General features: G+C 41.4%; 1 protein-coding gene across 1 annotated transcript in view; it reads right to left on the reverse strand.

Annotated features, from left to right (window-relative positions):
* CRACD (capping protein inhibiting regulator of actin dynamics) overlaps positions 1-11,502 on the reverse strand; it is a 36,856-nt gene extending 25,354 nt beyond the window's left edge. The window contains exon 1 of the mRNA XM_041402759.1: positions 11,306-11,502. The gene's annotated coding sequence lies outside the window, so the exon portion shown is untranslated. The remainder of the gene's footprint in view (positions 1-11,305) is intronic.
* Between the last annotated feature and the right edge of the window lie 7,543 nt (positions 11,503-19,045).

Genomic DNA, 19,045 nt, shown 5'->3' on the forward strand with positions numbered 1-19,045 from the left:
AGTGACACACTGTCACTCCTGGTCAAAGAAAACAGCAGGTGCCAAGCAAAGGGAGCTCTGTAACACAAAAACAGAGGTGTTACAGTGCAGGAAGACTCTTCTACACAGCTACCTCCTTTAGCTGATGGCTCAGCACTTGCTGTGGCCATGAGCATGATCACACTGCCAATAAAAGGTTATCACCAAACCCCCAGCTGCTCAGAAGCTGCACCAGGGTGTGTGTCCTTGATTAGCCACGAAGAGCAAGAAATGCCCGTGTGCTGCTGCTAAACTGAACACTGCTGCCAAGAGGAGGGTGTGTCACGCATGAACCTGTTATATGGCTCTGATTGAAGTCCACAGGCAAAGGCACGGAACAAAACGGGGTTTAATTTACCAGAAATCATTCCAATGAATTTAATTGTAAGAAAACTTAAGAGTTAAAAATAAAATTAAAAAAGGCTAGTGGTTTTGGGGGCACACTGAGGGAAAAATGTATCTGTTTAAAAGTTATGTTTTGTCTTACCTAGAATATTCCATGGTAAGTGGAAAGCTAATAATCTATAATCATGATAAAGCCACAATTAAAAAAACCAGAACAACTATGAGGTCCTAAATCTCCACTTTTAATAACTTGTTGGCAACCATACAGAACCCACTCAGAGTTTCAGGAAACAATGTGGAGGGAAAAATATATAGTTTTGATCTAGATCTATCCAACATAATGTTCTACATATGATAAAAACATTATAAATAAATATTTCAGCAAAATCAAGGAAGATGATACTTCCAGTAAGAGATGTAAGTAAAAGAACAAGAAAAATTAAGTTTCACACATTTAAGATCAGTATATTATCTTTTCTGCCTTTTAAAATGCGCTAATTGTTCATGAAGTGTTCAAGATATTTCTACTCATACTTTGGAAACAAATAAGTTAGGAATGTATTTATTACATTTTAATCTCATTTTTCCCTGAGGTATTTTAAGTAAAAACAATAATCTTTTCTTACAAAGGGAGAGTGTCATATAGGGTTACATAACCTTGTTGAAACAGATTAGATGATAGACTATTCTTGACTTTTATAACAGAATTTCTTAGAGAGAACCTGAAAATAACACAATAAAAAGTCCATCAAACCCTCTCCCTCTCCCTCTCATTTATATATAAAATACTTTTGCACTCACAAAATAATCAATCCAGTTTTGGGGGGAGAACACACACAGTTCTCTGAATCATTCCATCTTCCATAGAATCACAGACTAACTGAAAAACTTATTTTCATCCAGATTAGCATTTGAGTAACATGCTTAGTTTGAAACAAACCAACAAACAATCAGGCAAAGAGCCGGTCAATATTCCACAACACTTTTAGCCATGGAAGAAGAGGAGCATTCAACTGATGCTATATTCTGTGTTAGATTTTTTTTTTTATAAAACCCACAACTCGGTTGCCTCTGGCTGTTAAAGTACACCTTTAAAGTTTCTTTTAGAAACCTTTTATTACAGAAACCATAAAATTATATTTTTAAACCTGCTTCTAAAAAGGTTTCTGTACCGAATCACTGTGACTCAGTCTGTTCACAGAGCTGTGGGAAAACTGATGGCACTGAAATACCTCTACCTTGCTTGGCCAGCCAGGAGTCAATCAGTGAACCACAACTTGAGAAGCGTCCCTTACACAGAGACAAATTCCTAGCAGGCCTGTAAATGAAGGGTTTGACATGAAACAGAGTGAAAGTTGGCTTTCCTCGTATAATTGTGTAGGTCTGTTTGAACTGAAAGCTCCAGCATTGCATTCAACAAGGTGGGAAGGACAGACAAAAACACTGACAAACCAGCCCTTGCAAGCCCTCTGGCACTGGCACTGCTCAGTGTGTGAGCCTGCTGCAGGTGCAGAAGGCAAGGCCAGTGGGAACTGGTTGTTTGCTATTTACCTTTGAGCTGAGAGATCTGCTGAGAATGCATAGTCCAGGTCATATTGTTCTCCAGAGAGGATCCTTTCTCAAATATTTTGAACTTGAGAAGCATCCCTTACACAGAGACAAATTCCTAGCAGGCCTGTAAATGAAGGGTTTGACATGAAACAGAGTGAAAGTTGGCTTTCCTCGTATAATTGTGTAGGTCTGTTTGAACTGAAAGCTCCAGCATTGCATTCAACAAGGTGGGAAGGACAGACAAAAACACTGACAAACCAGCCCTTGCAAGCCCTCTGGCACTGGCACTGCTCAGTGTGTGAGCCTGCTGCAGGTGCAGAAGGCAAGGCCAGTGGGAACTGGTTGTTTGCTATTTACCTTTGAGCTGAGAGATCTGCTGAGAATGCATAGTCCAGGTCATATTGTTCTCCAGAGAGGATCCTTTCTCAAATATTTTTCCAGTTATGCTGTGGCTCAGACACTTGTGCCTTTGTCTCACAGCTACTCACTGTGCATAAACACCATTCACCCCTTTTGCTGTCCAGTGGGTTGGACTTCTCATGCTTAAAATCAGACACCTCATGTATATTTGTGTGTGTCACAAGTAATTAGTAGGCAAGGGTTGCAATTCAGGTACCAAAGAGTTCAGTGACTTGTCTAGAAGCTGTTCTTGACCTTACTAATGAATTGTTAATATTGAAGTTGGGAGCAGCCAACCTGCAGCTTTGAAACTGAAGAGAATTTTCCAGCAGTTCAAACGCCAAAACTGCAGTTGACCAACAGCAGGAATACTCTGACTGTAGGAATTTCCTGGTAACACCTGAATCTCTGAAATGGAAGAAAAGAGCAACTGCTGAGGTCATTTCTGGTGGGCTGCCCGGGACATGGCTGTGAGTGAAAATCTTCCCCACTCTGCTGCAGAGCTGAGGACACTTTTAGGAATCCAGTTTCTCCTCCTGACTGAAAACGTGCCTAAATTTCATTTAAAACTTTCTTTGGGGACACCAGGTCACGTGAAGCAGCTTGGCAGCTCCATGTGACCTGCAACCATAAGTACATCTCCACTGAAAATCCAGCCCTGTCTTTGACAAGTGCCCACAATGGCACCAGTGGCAGGTTAGGACCATGCTAATAAGCATTTACAACATCTCCAACTTCTCTCAGACACCAGCTGCTCTCTCTCTCTTCCACCCTCCTTGTTACAATGCACACACATTTTTATTTCATAGCAAAAGGGAGGACAAACGTATCTGAAAGGTTTTGTCTCTGTTTTTGTTTTCTTGTTGACTTTGTAATAAAACATAACTCCAGACTGTCAGAACATGAAACAGTCACAAGAAACCCCACAGTGAATTAATGCCAGACTGCTCTCTACTCTATCCCTTTGAAATGCTTTGCAAATATGCTGAATATTTAAGAAGTGGGTGAATGAGCAATTCTGCTAGCCACATGTCCAACAACTGGTAAAAATAGTTTAAGAATTTTGTTTAAATATCTATGTAGGCTAAAGAACATTGGAAAAAAGATATTCACACATCATAGTAACCTAGTTTCTTTTACAGGCAAGTTTAAATAGCAGTTAAGGTGATTTCCAAGCCACTTGTACTTTCTGAAAGGTCTCTTATTTTACTCCCTTGGAGACCACAGTCCTTTCACATTTTCCCAGTTGTGAATTTGACAGATTATATCCCAAAGGTCCTTTTTCCACTGCATTTTTCACTTTGCTCATGTTCTACTTTTGGAAAGACTGAATTTAAGTCATAATACAGAATGAATAATTGAACTTCCTTTGCTGCTACCCATCTCTGAAGTTTTTCTCAGAAGTCTTTATACAATAACATCCTCACAATCCACATTTATAGACTGTTCTCCCTTCAGTTAAAAGGAATATCAGGATGTCAATATCAGGAGTGGATTTCAACAAATTCACAGCATGACAGAGATATGGGCTACAGTCACAGCCATGGCTGAAGGTATTACAGTTTCAAACTTCCACATCACTTCCAAGAGACGTGGGAAAACAGGGGCACCACTTTATGAGCACTTCTGTTGATAATTCCAGTGATGACACTTCAGAGGCTGTTTGTGCTGAAAATAGTTGAATCATCATCTGACTCACTTTCAGAAACCTGACTAAATTACATGAATTATGGATGTGCTATATCAAAATACAAAGCACTTTTAACATGTTCTCTCTGAAGATGTGTTGCAACCCAAATATCATGTTCCAGTTTCAATTGCAATACACAAATTTTCAAAACTAATTTTTTCATACTGAGAGCAAAGTTAAATTCCATTTGCTCTTTAACCATTCCTCATTCTTGCTGAGGTGTCTGTGTGTGCTAAGAAATCTTCACAGTAGAATGGGACCACCCTGAGCCTGCAGGAAAAGTCTTATTTCTTTCCCATGAAACACAACAGAGACCTTCTTTGGACCCTCCCTTGGCTGGCCACTGCTTCAGTCCTATTTAGGATGTGATCTTCCATCAGTTCTAGGTACCTCAAGTCAGGACTGGGTGAGGTATCACACCCTTTATCCTCCTCTCCATGTGTTCCCATCACCTCTTCTGTGCCTTATTAGTGGCCATTGTTCACATGAAACAATTCAGAGAAACGTTCTAGCTGCATATCTAGAGAGCTGTTGGAAAGAGTCGGACACCAACCAACATTTACTGCTGTGGGACTGAACCTCCTTAACTGCATCAGAGCGTGTGCAGGGACACTTTTGCACAGAATACAACATTATTGTATTGACACTGGTGGCTATGAGGTTTTTAGACCCCATTTTTTCTCCAGAGCTGTTTCTTCTCTTAAAGACAAATTTGTGATCCTTTAAAAGGGGGAAGCTTTTCCAGAAAGGAATACTGAGACCTCGGCTCTTATATAATCCCATGCTGGTGCAATACTGAAGAACAGAAATCTCACACCACCAGTTGCCTCTTTGGTGTGTCATAAATGTTCCTCCCACTCTGATATTAAAGAGTCAGAAATAGAAACTGGAAAATAAAGGGAAAGAATGAGTTGTTCTGTTCTTTTATGTTTATAAAGACTGAGTCCAAAAAACCCAGAGTCTCATGACTTTCACTCTTTTAGACTTCCATTAGAAACCAATTCTGTAGTTGTTGAAGATCAAAGTCAACTTTTTAACATAAAGCCATTTTTAAACAATAAAAAATTCAAAAAGCATGCAAAGCAAGAATGAATTTGGTTTAGCCAGGTATTGACCCTTCATATAATCTCTTCAAAGGAAACTGAGAACCACTTCCCAGAATATTGCCTGAGGGAAATGACAAGTGCAGTGATAGGTTGCCTCTACTTGATGTTTTGTTTTAAAAAAGAAATCTGATTCAACATTTTGCATCTCCCATGAATGTCTCCAGGGCAGCTAGAGATGAAAAACATAAATTGCATTTTCTAGTCATTCCAGAGATGCATTAATGCTGTAATAGAGGAAAACGGATTTTAATTCTGAGATATATTTTTAGTGTCCTCTTTTTCATCTGCTGGAAGGAGAGTTTTGGTTCTAACTCGTGCCTGGATGGGGAATATTGTTCATGCTGCAACATGATTCTGAGTTAGAGCTATGCTCAGACAGCACATGAATTCATTGCATTAACAAACCCACAAACACGGGCCTCACAGTCTGAACAGACATTTCAACAGGGAATCTTTTCCATGAAGTAAACTTAGAGATAATTTCTGCATTCATTCTAAATATATATTCATATCACCTTCAGGACCCACTGAATTTCAGGGCACTAACCCTGGGAAAATGGCACAGTCCCCCTGTTATGACCCATCTGAGTCCCACTGATGCCAACAATGAGTTCTGCAGCCAGGCTCAGAGTAGCCCTGTTCTCTCCAAAGATATCACACAGCATTATCTTAATACAAAGCTCCAGTCTGGTGTCATCAAGGGACCTGGAACCTATGAACTCACCATAATTTTATTTTTCTTAGAAGTAGAGATCAAGCCTAGCTTTAAGCAGCTGATGCATCATGCTAATAATATAACTAAAATTATTATAATTAGGCGCATAAAATTAACCATGGGAAGTATCAAGGCCCTGAGTGCACTAACAAGCTCCAGTGTCCCTGATCAGCCTCATCTGGAGCCTCCACCTGCACACACGGGTCCAGGAGTTCTATTTAAGATAACACTTGAGGCTTTGGCTCCTGCCTGAGCCATGCTGGAGAAGTGCTGGTCTGCAGCTCAGACAAAACTGTGCCTGGTCATGGGGACCTTTGATCCAGACCTCAGTTTGCAGACCATTTTCCTGGCTTGCCCTTCCCAGCTATGGACTGCAGCATGACCACGCACCCCTCCTGCTGTAGGATCCCCCTGGTGTCCTGAGGGAGTGGCTCTGCCTTTGCTGCTGCCCGACAAGAAGGTAATTGGGTGGGACTATACAGTTCTCAACAAACGAATTTTATGTAATTATTCGTTAATTGTCTAATCTCAGGAGGTGTCAGCATGTGCAAAGAAAAGCATGGCCCTGGTTTACAGTAATTCTGCAAGTGGCTCCTAATGCAGCTTGAGGATGTGAATAATTCACCAGTTAGCATAAAACTATGCAGACTAGTAAAAGGAACAGGACTCTCTAAATGGTCCAGCTTCCATTTGACCTGGCAATCTACTGCATGTGACACTATTTTGTGAAATAGCAGCCTATGTTTACACAAAATTTGCCCTGAAACATGGCAAAATGTACAGAAAAGGAAGTGAAAAGTCTACATTAGCCTTGTCAGGAATAGGTGTTATATAGAAACTGCATTTAGCTGATAAGGAAGGCAAGGAAGAGGAAATAAGACAATACATTGCATTACAGGTGACAAATCTGTTTTATCCAGAGCCCAGCCCTAGACCTCACCAGCTGCTGAAAATTACAGTTGCCATGCAGAATCCTGAAAGGAAATGAAGACATGATGATTAGGAGGGGGAGTGCAACAAAAACATCCAAAAGGGAGGCAAGGGAGAGGACAAGTGGGCTGTGAGACAGCCTAACCTTCCATGAGAATACAGCAAGACAGCCTATGGGATAGAAGTAAAAACCAGAGTGAAAACAGTTCTGGGATTACTGAGGTGAAAATGAAGCTGACAAAATAGTCAGGCTGAGCACAAAAGACCAGTTAAAAAGGAGAAACAGAGCAGCACCTGATATACAATGTCAGCATTTGCAGAAACATGCTCTACTGAAGGGCTCTAAGGATCACATACAAACTACAGGCAGCTTAGCACTCAAGTAGCAGCTGGAAAAACAAAAGGCAAGCTAAAGGCATTTACTGCAAATTTCTACTAAGTGATAAAATTGGAACAAGTAATAAAATGTCCCAGATCACACACGTGAGAAGAAAGCTGCTGGAGCACAAAGACTTCAGCAAGCTCGTAACAGAAGGAAGTAAAGACTTGAGGTGTCAAGAAAAGCTAAGGTCAGCAGAAATCCTGAGTGTGATGTCAGCCTTATGCTCTCTCAAGACACCAGGAACCACTTCAGGAAGGCTTTCCCTACTTCTCTGCTCTGGCACATGCTACTGAGTACACATCAGAAATGGCCATTCATAGGGTGGTTGTGACTCCTATTTTTGCTCTACTCAGCTGCAATATAAATTACAAAAAGGGAGAAACAACTCTAATTTCACCAAAACCTGTAATAGAATTTATTTTCAAAAGCCATGCAAATGGAAAACTACAGCCATAAGCTTTTCTGTTCTGAAACATCCTCAACACACCTCATAACCCAGAAATAAGAAACTTTTTCCAGGTGTTTGCATGTCAGCTGAAACAAGTAAGGAAAACCCAAGCCTGTTTTTTGTCTAAAATGAAATTTCTTACAATGCCCTATGTTGCTTTGCTCTGCTTGGGCTTGAAGAGATACTTGCTTAAATCAGAGCTCTGATAAGGTGAAGTCTTTAGTAGAAGGTGGACCACCACAGCAACAAGGCACTTCCACTGGAGTCAAGAAGGCACTCGAAATGAGGCACTTAGAAAGGAAATTAGGACTGGCAGATGCCAATTGCAGAAATACAGTTAATACACAAAAAAAACAAACAAACAAAAAAAAACCAACAACAACAAAAACAAACAAACAAACAAAAAAAAACCCAAACAAACAACAACAACAAAAAAACTTACCCAGTGTATGAAAAATGGATGTATGGATGTGACAGAGAGAAAGTTTCTTGGGAGGTCTTTGAAACTCCAAGTGGGTAGACAGATCGTTTTTTACTGTTGATTTCGATTGCTTCACACAGAACTGCCCAATGCTGCAAGTAAAGGGGTCCTTTTTTGTGGCAGTCACTGTCAAGACACTGAAGTTTGCTCAGAGACTTTTTCCTGGAAGGTCAATGATGTCACACTTGAGTCCTAAACACCTGACAGGTCTAATTCCAGGTCCTTTGAAATACTGCATTCAGCCTAAGGAGAGGTACTCTACTGTACCCCCAGTAAGAGAAATTTAATTCCCCACTGCCTCTGCACATCAAGCCAGAGTGACAAACTTCAGCAGGGCACTGCACAAGTACCCTTCTAGGTCTGTCTTCACAATGCTTTCTCAGAAGTTGAGTATTTGTCAACTGTGACAAAAAACAAATATAAAGTCTTTTAAGGTGCCAAATCATAGCCTCAGAACAGAAGCTCCTGCAGACTTCAGTGAAGCTCCACAAACTTGTGGCGATTTCTTGTAGTCAGTACTTCTATCTCCCAGCCCTTATGGTTAGGGCAGAAAGTTAATGAATACAGTTTTAACTTTGTAAACTCAAGAAGGGCAATATAGAAACGGGAAAAGGAATTCCAGACAAACTGCAGCAGGAAACATCCCACCTGTGTATTGCAAAATAACATAGATGTATAAAGAGGCTGAAGTGTGCATACATCAGGATACCAAGCAAGTTATTTGCATCTGATGAATCCAAGATGTAAGAAAGGATGGACAGGCAGATCTCCCAGGCTGCTTCCAACTCAGCTAGTCAATCTACACCACATGCAGATTACCTAAATTGCTTTGCTCCGGGCACGAATCAGCCAGCCAGTCGGCACAGCCCCCATTAGAGATTCAGGTGTTAGCTGTGAGCAGGCTTGTAAGCCAATACAGTACTAGGTGAAATACTAGCTTAGGTCTTGGAGGCAATACAGACGTCTTTTTTAGCCCACACTCATTCATTTGCTTGTGTCTACCTTCCTGAAGCAGCTTCCTCCCTTAATATATTTTCAAAACAACCATCTCCTCTCCCCAAAACAAAGCTATATGTCCACAGGACACATCTGTAGATAACAAATTCATGTGCAGGCTGAGGAAGAAATATAGCTTATTAAAGGAATGGGAATATCCCAGAGCTTTTACTGCAAAATTGGAACTTTTATTAAGCCTTTTTTACTATACGGATGTTGTACAATCTTAAAGAATTTGAAGCAAATGGTATTAAAAAACTTCTCAGGATTTTGCTTATGTAAATATACCACTGGTTATTTGTATTTGCTCTAGTCTGTTTCTGTATGAATAGTGGAAAGTATGGCAATGCATTTACTGTTAGATAACTTGTAAACAATGATGTGTATTATTTTAGTTAGCCTATCTCTGCACTCAATTCATAAATGTTTGAAATTACAGGAATGGCTAAAAAAAATAACAGATGGAAGATGTTGAAAACAGACTGGAGTGGCAAAACTAAGCTATCAAAGCAACTGAATGCACTGCACTGAACACTTATGCTTGTTGTAAAATGAGTAATATGGCAAAAACCACCTGTAAACTGAAAATTATCATCAAATCCCACCAATATTTGCACCATGAAAACCGACAGGAAAGACAGAGCTTTGAGTGAGTATTTCTAGCTAAAACCTCTGAGGAATCACTGAAAGAAATGGTCCACTTGAGATGAGACATGGGACCCTTCACATTTACCAATCCCCTCTGATTTAAATTGTACAGTCTGATTTTTCCACCAGAAGCTAACTTTTAATGCTTTTGTTAATTAGAAAAATTAATAGGTTTAAAAATGCAAACATTTAACAGTCTCAAACAAGGTCTGCCACACCTTCACGTCACTGCTGAGGAACAGGACAAGTTCCCATATCACTGTTTGTTTCTGGGTGCAGCGCTGCATTTTCAGCTATGCCAAGTGGGAAATGCCTGATAGTGAGATCATGCAGTTGAGTTTGCTTGTGAGGGAAAAGGCACTAAAATCTTAAAACTAAAACCTCCTACAGTGGCCTGGCATCGTGCACTCAGGCAATGCATCACAACAGTGCTCAGTCACACCTCCAGCTACAGCGTGGCTTCGCTCAGTACTGATTTTCTGAAAAAGCCGGGAAGAGCAAAAGAGGTGTACAGAACTACACCACAGAAACCAAAAGGAAATCTGGTACTCAAGGAATTTCACAGAATGGAGTAAAGAACTCAGAGCTAAAAAATCCACCCCCCCAAAAAATTTTTAAAATCATGTTTTCATAGACACCATTAGAAATACTGCACAGGGTGACACTTCTGATACACATTTCATTCTCGAGCAGAGGAATTTGGAATAGTTTTTTTACCCTTTCAGAGTTTTTTGTTACACTTCCACATACACTTCCCAGTGCAAACAGTTCCTTTGCTTCCAAAACAGCAGGCTTTGATCAGGACTCAGCTAACCTCTCTGAGATGTGCAGTTGGAAAGTGAAATAGGTGTTACTGACTCTAGCAGTTTGTGCATCTGGTCTTGGGGCTTTGTTGCTATAGGGGTAAGGGGGTTTTTGTTTGGTTTTTTTTTTTCGGGTTTGTTTGGTTTGGGATTTTTTTCTTCCTGTTCCTAGTTAGAGATTGCTAACTTTTTTACTCTGTACAGTTTTGTACTGCCACCATCCCCACAGAAAATTCTCATGCTGTCCTTCTGTCATCGTCCTTTGTCATTGGAATATGATCTGATTTTCAGGTGCCTCTCTCCCCTCTCCTACTCCACATTCAAATTGGTTCAAAATAAAAGCAGTCTGTTTGTTGACCCCAATTACAATGCAAAAATTATTTGGGATAGAGTGAAAAAGGATAACTCCAAGATAGCACCTTACAGGGAAATGTGTGCAATAAAGTATCTATAACAGCCAGTTCAAGTTTCTCTCCTCCCAGTTTGAAAAACAGGGGTGCCATTAATACCTCTGCTCTGTGTTAAATCACAGAGCTGGATTCAAATCCATTTCTGCTTCCCCCCGGGATTTCTGATTTGCAGAGCAGCACACGTGCCCCTCAAGCAGCCAGATTTCGAGGTCTAAAGCAGCAGGTGTCACGTTCCGAGGAAGGAGAGGTGCACACGCTTCAGAGCAAGCGATGCACAAATTGCTGCTAAACTGCTGCAGAGGGAGAAGCCAGGTTTGGCTGCACAGAGCAGGGAACACGCGGGGCGGTGTGCGCGGCGCTGGCAGCATTCGCGGGGCACTCACCTCAGCCCGCCCGGCTCGTCATCCGAGGAGAAGGCGCCGTTGCAGATGTTGCCGAAGGAGTGGCTGGGCTTCAGTTTGGGCTCCTCGCACTCTGAGGCGGGCTCTCTTTTCTTCCTCTTGCCGAAGAGCTTCTTGAAAGGCTGGAATTTGCCTGCCCTTTTCTTGTCTGCAGACGACAGGAGAGAGCGGCGCGGGGCTGAGGGAGCGCTCGGCCGGCCGCAGGCTCGGGGCAGCCGCGGGGTCAAAGAGCGCGGCCGCCGCCCGGCGCAGCGCGGCGCTCGCCACGGGAATGCCGCGCTGCCATGGGAATGCCGGGCCGCGGCCGGGCCGCAAGCGTCACACCGCCACGGCACGGGCTCCGCGCCCGAACCTCTGCTCCTGCCCCTGAGCATCGGCAGCCAAGCATTTGCATCGACAAAAAGGATAGTTTTGCAAAGCCAGAGCGTAACGTTGCGGTGGTTTTAGGTTTGATATCGCAGTTTTGACCATTTTGCCAATAGACAAACGGTGCTTTGGTCACCTCCCTTTGGAAGGGGCTGGACCCTCTGCCTTGAATTGAAAGCAGTAGAAAACAAACAGCTGTGTTTTAGTTATGTGGCCTCATAACTAATTATTTACAAGTTATACAAGTCAATTTACAAATTAACAAAGAGAAAAGGATACATTTCTGTTGGTTTGTACTGGGTTACTTCAAAAAACATCCAGCTTTATACCAGCAATGTCAATACATTTCTCTGACTTCTTTTTTCCCCACAAGTAACTGAGGACAGAATTTGGCCAAGCATTTCTTCCTCGCGACACTGAAATTTTGAAAGCTACACCAAAAAAAGCACAACAAAACCACAAAACATGCATGAAGACAGGAACAAGAAATAAAAAAGTTAACCAGGAAAAAAAGTAACCTCTTTTCTTCCACCAATGTCTGGAAAAAATAAAGGCAGCTTCAAACTGCTATCTCCCCATCTATTAAAAAGAACTACCATAACTTTCTTGCTAACTGCTGTCAAGAATGGGTTAATTTCTCAGGGCTGGGATGAATCAGAGAATACATTACAACATAATAACTGTTAAAGCACTATATTTCTCTTAGGCTTTACCTTAATTTTGCATTAAATCTACTTAAAACAAGGTAGTAGGGTTTTTTCTTTGTTTGGGATTTTTTTTTTAAACCCCAGCATTCAGCCTTCCAGCATCATCTAATTTGAGAAGCATCGTGTTGTACTGGTGGCAAATATTTTCCTGAGCTAATTACATTCCTGTATGTGCTTTTCTCGCAGGCTGTGTGCACACTGCCTCAGCGTGCTCTACTCTTCCTGTGGGCTGGGGCTCAGCAGAAAGCCCTGATTTGGTTGCAGAGTACATGCATGTAGGAACTTTTGACCAGGAAACCCGGAGTATCTTCTGCAGTTCAATAGCATTCTTTAGTTCCACCTTGGGTTCTGCACTCCGCTCTGCTATACCTAAGCAGGGTAAAGCCACATCTGGGTAACACAACTTTGTAGTCACTGGAGGAGTACCTGCAGGGTTTTTGGAGGGAAAAAATGTGCCCAAGCATATTTTGACCTGGCTACTTCCAGTGGTTTCCAAACTAGCATAGTACCAGAGAGCCCGAGTTGAACCCAGCGTGGCATCAAACTTACGCACAGTTCATCTGTCTGCACCTGCTTATGGACGAAGTAAGAAATCTACATTGAAAGTACGAAGTCAAAGACACAAGAGAGAGTAATTCTGCGCTTCCTTTACAGATCCACAAGAAGTTCACACAAATATAATTCTTCTTCCTGAGCAGTCAGAATACACAGCATTTGTGCAACTTTGTTAAAACACCAGGGTATCCATGCAGCAGCATAAAAATAAAAAGCTGAATTATGAACTTCAAATTCAGGCCCAGCATCAGATCTTTCCAGTCTGGAATCACAGACTCACAATAAGCAGATGAGAAAAACAACAACTGGAACAGCAGTTTTACCAGTGTAGAAGAAAATGGGATATGGAAGATTACCTGTCTCCCAGCCCTGCTTTCTGTAAGCAGAGAAACTCACATCTCCAGCCAGACCAATTGCTTGCTGCCCAATTCTGACTTTAGATATACGTAGAATGTATTTATGTGTAATAGAATATATCCCTGTATTAAACCCCTAAAAGACAGGCAGGCAATCATGCAGAGAAAGAGTGAAATTAGTGCTTTTGGCCACAGCTGCTCTGGTCCTTTATGCACTTCAGAAACTGACTGCAAAACACCAAAAATGAAATGGTAGAGCATACAGGACAGAAAGCATCAGTACCAGACACAAGACTGGGTAGAAGAGCTGTTTGTTCAGAGTACTCACCTCACTTGTTTCCCCAGCTTTCTTCAAAAGGGAAAGCTGCATTATGTCAATTTTGCTGGTTAATGTAATTTACTGTATAGATCAATGAAACTACAGCATTTTTTGGAAAAGGTTCTCACCACGTCATTCATCCACATTACTCTTGTCCCCTCCTCTTTTTGAGATCTTCATATATAACTGTGAATTGCCTCATTGACTCTAAATCTACAGTACTGATTCACCAACCATGAGTCTAGTGTTGAACAAATGTAACAGGTCAACACAGCTTTCATTTCATCAAAATGGGTGAAAACCAACACACTTATCTGCAGCCAAGATCTGCTTTTCCTCATGTGACTTAACATGTCCCTTAGCTGTTTCCTTGCTGCACACCCATCATCACAGCTGTCACATTACTAAGCATGAATTCTTTAAATCAGGCTTTGTGACTCATTCCAAAGCCAAAGAACACCCTGCCCTGCACAGGCTGCACATGCTGTTCTCCATCCTGCCAGGTTTCTAAGGAGGGAATGCCTGACTGCTAAGACAAAGTCTGTTTATGTAAATTTTTCACAAGATCTTATGGAGGAAGATGTGGGATGACATTGCAGGGTGAAATGCTTCCTGTAACAGTAAAACAAGTACAAAAAGTATTCCAAACATCAGCAATGCAGCAGACAATTCTTTGCACAATAGCCTTTTGAGTCTATAATTCTCAAACACAACTCATCCCTTCTGTCCATCTCTGCTGCTGAGAGAAAAAAAGTGGGATAAGAAAGGATGAAAGTTGGGACATTCAATGGTGTCAACTTGCAGCAGGGACAATTGCTGGGAGAGCCAGGAAACAAGTCAGCTTACATATGCCATTTGCTTCTCTCCTTAATCACTTTAATGGAATCCTACAGATCCAGCCCCAGGAGACCAGGGGAAATAAGCAATTAAACCTTTTTTCCTGTCTGTTTGACAAGTCTGTCTTGTTCAAATCACTGTAAACAGTTAACAGTAAACCAGTTTTGAATCACAGAATAACATAAGGTGTGAAGGCGGCCGATAAACAAGGTTGGCTACACTAGCTAGGATAACAGAGCACATATGGTAGGCGCTCCCTTCTCAGATACCAGAAGAGTAGCAGCGCAGATTAGAATAATCTGTAACCTGTCATATAATTTGTCAGATGCACAAAGATATGCAGTATGTAACTCAGAGCCAGTTAAAGCAGAGAGAATTGGCATCACGTAGGCAGCACATGGTGCCTCCACTCCCGATGACAGAGGGGAGCAGCTTCTCCTCCAGCAGTCTCTCTTTGTGCTCTCCAAGAAGGATGAAGGTGGGTGCAATGGCCTTTATTGCCAGGAAATCAAGCACAGCCTTTGGACTCCAGCTGGCAAAGTCTTATCACCATGCCAGCTGAAAATTCCCCATAAAATAGCTTGTAGTTAAACTGCTCAATTCCATTGGGATTCCCAGGCTGTGCACCGCTTCAAAAACAGCACAAAATCCTCAACACAAGCACAGGCCAAACAAAGACTTAACTACCATGATTATAGAGGGAAGAGATTTAAACTCTTGGAAAAGGAGTGAGCAGTGTATTCCAGACAACAGGCAGGGGTGAGGTTATGACACTGAATGGGATACAAGAGATGTCAATGCCTCTGGAAATATCTGAAAAACAGTTTTCAAGCAAAGCAAACTTAACACGAGAAACAGAAAGAGTCACATAATCTGAGAAGAGACACCTAAATATTTAACAGGGTGTTGATTCCTTGCAGCTTTTCCTATTTGCTGCAGTGCTGGAGGCACTCACAGCAGTGTGGATGAGGAAACCTGGGGCCAGGTTGTCTCTGAGCAGAGCTGACCAAGCACATGCATCAGCTGGTGGGTAGAAAGATGATTGTTGAGGAAGGAAAAAAAAAATAGAAGAGGGATTCATAGTGTTGATTTGAATTTTAAGTTATTATTACCAAGATTTTTCAAGCCCCATTTTTGAACTGGGATTTGTAAAGATTTCACAGGGTTTTTTTTGCTCATTGTATGAAATGCAGCACCTCTCTATGACACTTCTCATAGCATGAGATATTGCACAGGAGCTGTCTCCAAACTTATGCGGTTTTTGTTAGTGAATTTAATGGCTATAAAATATGGTGTAATAAACCAGTTTAATGAGAATATGAATTATTTAATTGAATAGATATTTCTATAATGAATTATGGGAATGGAAATCCATATAGATGTAGCATTAAGAGCTGTGTGGCAGAGAGGACAAGTGGATCCTCTCTATTGGCTGCAGGCACAATACAGCAGCCAAGCTGGGAAAGAAGACTAAAAGGTATTGTTAAGAGGGTAAGTTGACTGACATTTCTCATTGCATCTCTACAACAGAAGAAGGCTGCTATGGTACACATTGCCTATTAAAAAAAAAACTATTAAACACACTATTAAAAAAAATACCTCAATTTCAAGCTAATGCTTTGCTTATTAATGCTCTTTTTAAAATAACTCAGATGTATCCACTACAATAAGCACTGCCCTGTTAAGCCCTGGGTTGGCCAGGCATCTGCAGAAAGTTCTTTGCTTCTCAGGTCCCCACCAAAAAAGCTGCCTTCTCTCCCCTTGCCCAGTCTGTTCTAATAGCATAGAGCTTCTCTGGACAAACTAGGATTGGCACTTGCTTCCAGCTTTCCCACCCACTCCACATCTCAGTGCATCCATTTCTGTGAGATGCCAGAGATGCTCGTTTTTGCTGATAAATTTTCAGCACTCCCTGGAGAAGTGTTTCCACTCCTCCAGAAAAGGAGAATAAATTGTTTGGGATCAAGGAGGAAGAAAGCAGGCTTTGCTCTGCTTAACCATGTTCCCATATTTTAAAAGTAGGTGTGAGCTCCTGTACCTGTGGTAGCACATCTGATTTCACAGTGAAAATTCATTTCTGGACATTTTCTGCCTTCATGGCCTGCCCTCATTCCATTGCCCTCTCTTCCATAGGTAGCTGGGGTTGATAGATGAACACAGCCCAGATACACAAAGCAAGCACAATCGAAAGAACCCAAGGAAACATTTAAAAGAACACACAAGGAATAAAGACAGATGTAAAAAAAAAAAAAAAAAAAAAAAAAAAAAAAAAAAAAAAAGCTGATGCTCAGATTCAATAACATAACTTCCCAGAAATGGGTTCACCTCTGTGAGACATTTAGTGATAGCACATAACAGTCATAAAGCTGACAGTGTGCATTATCCCATGCTGACAGAGATAATATCACCTGACATAACATCAATACCTGAGAAACATTAAATGAAAGCAAGATTGAGAGGTATCAAAGGCATCAAATAGGTGTAGCCACAATGGTCTAATGAAACACCTAGGCAAAGCAAAGGAAAAATAGTGGGCCATTGCTTGCCTGTTTTTCCAAGAGTATCAGGTGATCTTACAAGAGATACTATTTCTTGCAAACCTTGTCCTAGAGAGGATGGGGTATTCTTGGATTACCTGATATAAACTAGTAATACTACCTAAAGTATCCATAACAGCAAGAACGAATCTTACCTTCCAGAAACATCTATTTTCCCTTGCCATCTGCAGAAGCAAAAACATTTCCACAAAAATAGCCCATTTTTTGGTTTTTCTTCCTCCCAAAAAGCATATTTTCCACAGAAACCATATGTAGCTGAGACAGTCACCCGTTATGAGACACTTATGAATCATCGTAATAGAGTCTATTAATGTTCAAGCAGCATATAACATGCTTTATCATCCAGAGCAAGGAAAGAGCTCTTTCAACACTTCTCTTGATACAACAAGGAAATACCTCTTGAAGGGAAAAAGACACAATCTCCACTGCATGAGCCTTGGCACAGTGCTCTTTAAAAGCAACAAAGGAATATGAATGAAGAGGAGGCGTAAATAAAATTTTCAAAATGTTTAGATGACAAAGATTTCTTCTTAAGAAGAAGAACTAGAGCTAAGTAAATATCCACTTCATCAGTCTCATTTTCTATGGCAAAACTCTCCTTTCATTTCTGAGCTCCTGTTCTCTTTTCCCCACCTTTTAATCGAAATCTTCACAACCAGTCTTTGTATTTCTGTGCCTTCTATTTTCATCAAGCATCACAATGATTGGTCCTAGAGGTCAGAAAGCCTCATTCATTCAACCCTTTGTTTTAACACTGACATTCTGCCTTCTAAATCCATCCCACTGCCATCCTTGTGCAGCACCTTTGGGACAGTGCCCTCCAAAAAACACAACCAGACTTGGAGCAGATAGCTCACTTTGGGAACGTGTGAAGTAGACTGGGGATAGCAGAGACTCCCATCAGGGAAGACAGCATGAGAAAATTAGTATAAACTTCAGGAGCAAACCCTAGCGTGGCCCAGGAGTTCCCTTCTTCCAGAGGAAAGCTCCATTTACAGGCTACACAGTGAGTTGCTAGAGGGTGTAAAAAAAAAAGTTGGAATTCACATCTGAGGACAGTAAGAATGGACATTTGAGAAAGGGTTAGGTAAATACAATAGATGTTCCCAAGATGCTGGGCTGCATTGCAGAACATACCTGATAAGATAAAACCTGCTTATTATAGCTCTGGGCACAGTGGTGCATGTGAGACTCTTAGAAAGGAAGAGACCGCAATAGCTTCTGATTCACCAACAAAATATTACATAACAGAAGGGAGAAAGCTTTGTTTTACCAGTGCAAGGCTTACTAACTCAAGCTATTAATTATGGGACACCTTTTTTGGTGTGCTGGGTTTTATCTAAGGTTTCCAGAGCTAATTTGAGCACTTGATGTCAATGCAATAAAGAGATGTTGGAGCATAATTTTTTTCTCAGAGAAAAAAAAGGTAAAACACGGAATTCCCTCAGCAGGTTAATTTCTTATGTGGGAAAACTCCTGACTGAAAGAAGTCCTGGCCATGCTGCATGTGAGAAGACAAACCTCCCTAAGGCAAAGCTACCTCTCTGAGGCCCCATGTCAGAGCAGTCCAAAGTCCAAGGAGTACCACGTGCACTGCACAAACAGCTCCCACTGCCCCTCCCCAGCTGCCAGAGGTCATTTATACCTCCTCAAGGCTGGCACAGGCTCACAGACCAGGATCCTACACTCAAATCACAATTTACAAGATCATTCTTGCAAGGGATTGTGTTATAGGAACAGTTTTTTATGCTTCTCCAGCTCTAAATAAATCCTGTATTGCACTGGTCAACATTTTTATATCCACACCACCTCCAGTTTTCCACTGGTGAGAAGAGGAGAATTTCACCATCACAGAAACTACCACAGAAAATGTTGTTTTCATGATGTTTTCATAAAGAGAGCATAGACCAAACCTCTTCAGTGGTAAGGCAGAAATGCTACCAGCATGCTGCTGAGTTCTATCAATAAGAAAAAGCAGAGAAGTATCCTGACCTCGAAGGATAGTCAGAGTGCTATGCCAGAAA

This window comes from Onychostruthus taczanowskii, unplaced genomic scaffold (genome assembly GCF_017590055.1).
Source record: "Onychostruthus taczanowskii isolate IOZ18803 unplaced genomic scaffold, ASM1759005v1 scaffold2, whole genome shotgun sequence".
Lineage (NCBI taxonomy): Eukaryota > Metazoa > Chordata > Aves > Passeriformes > Passeridae > Onychostruthus > Onychostruthus taczanowskii.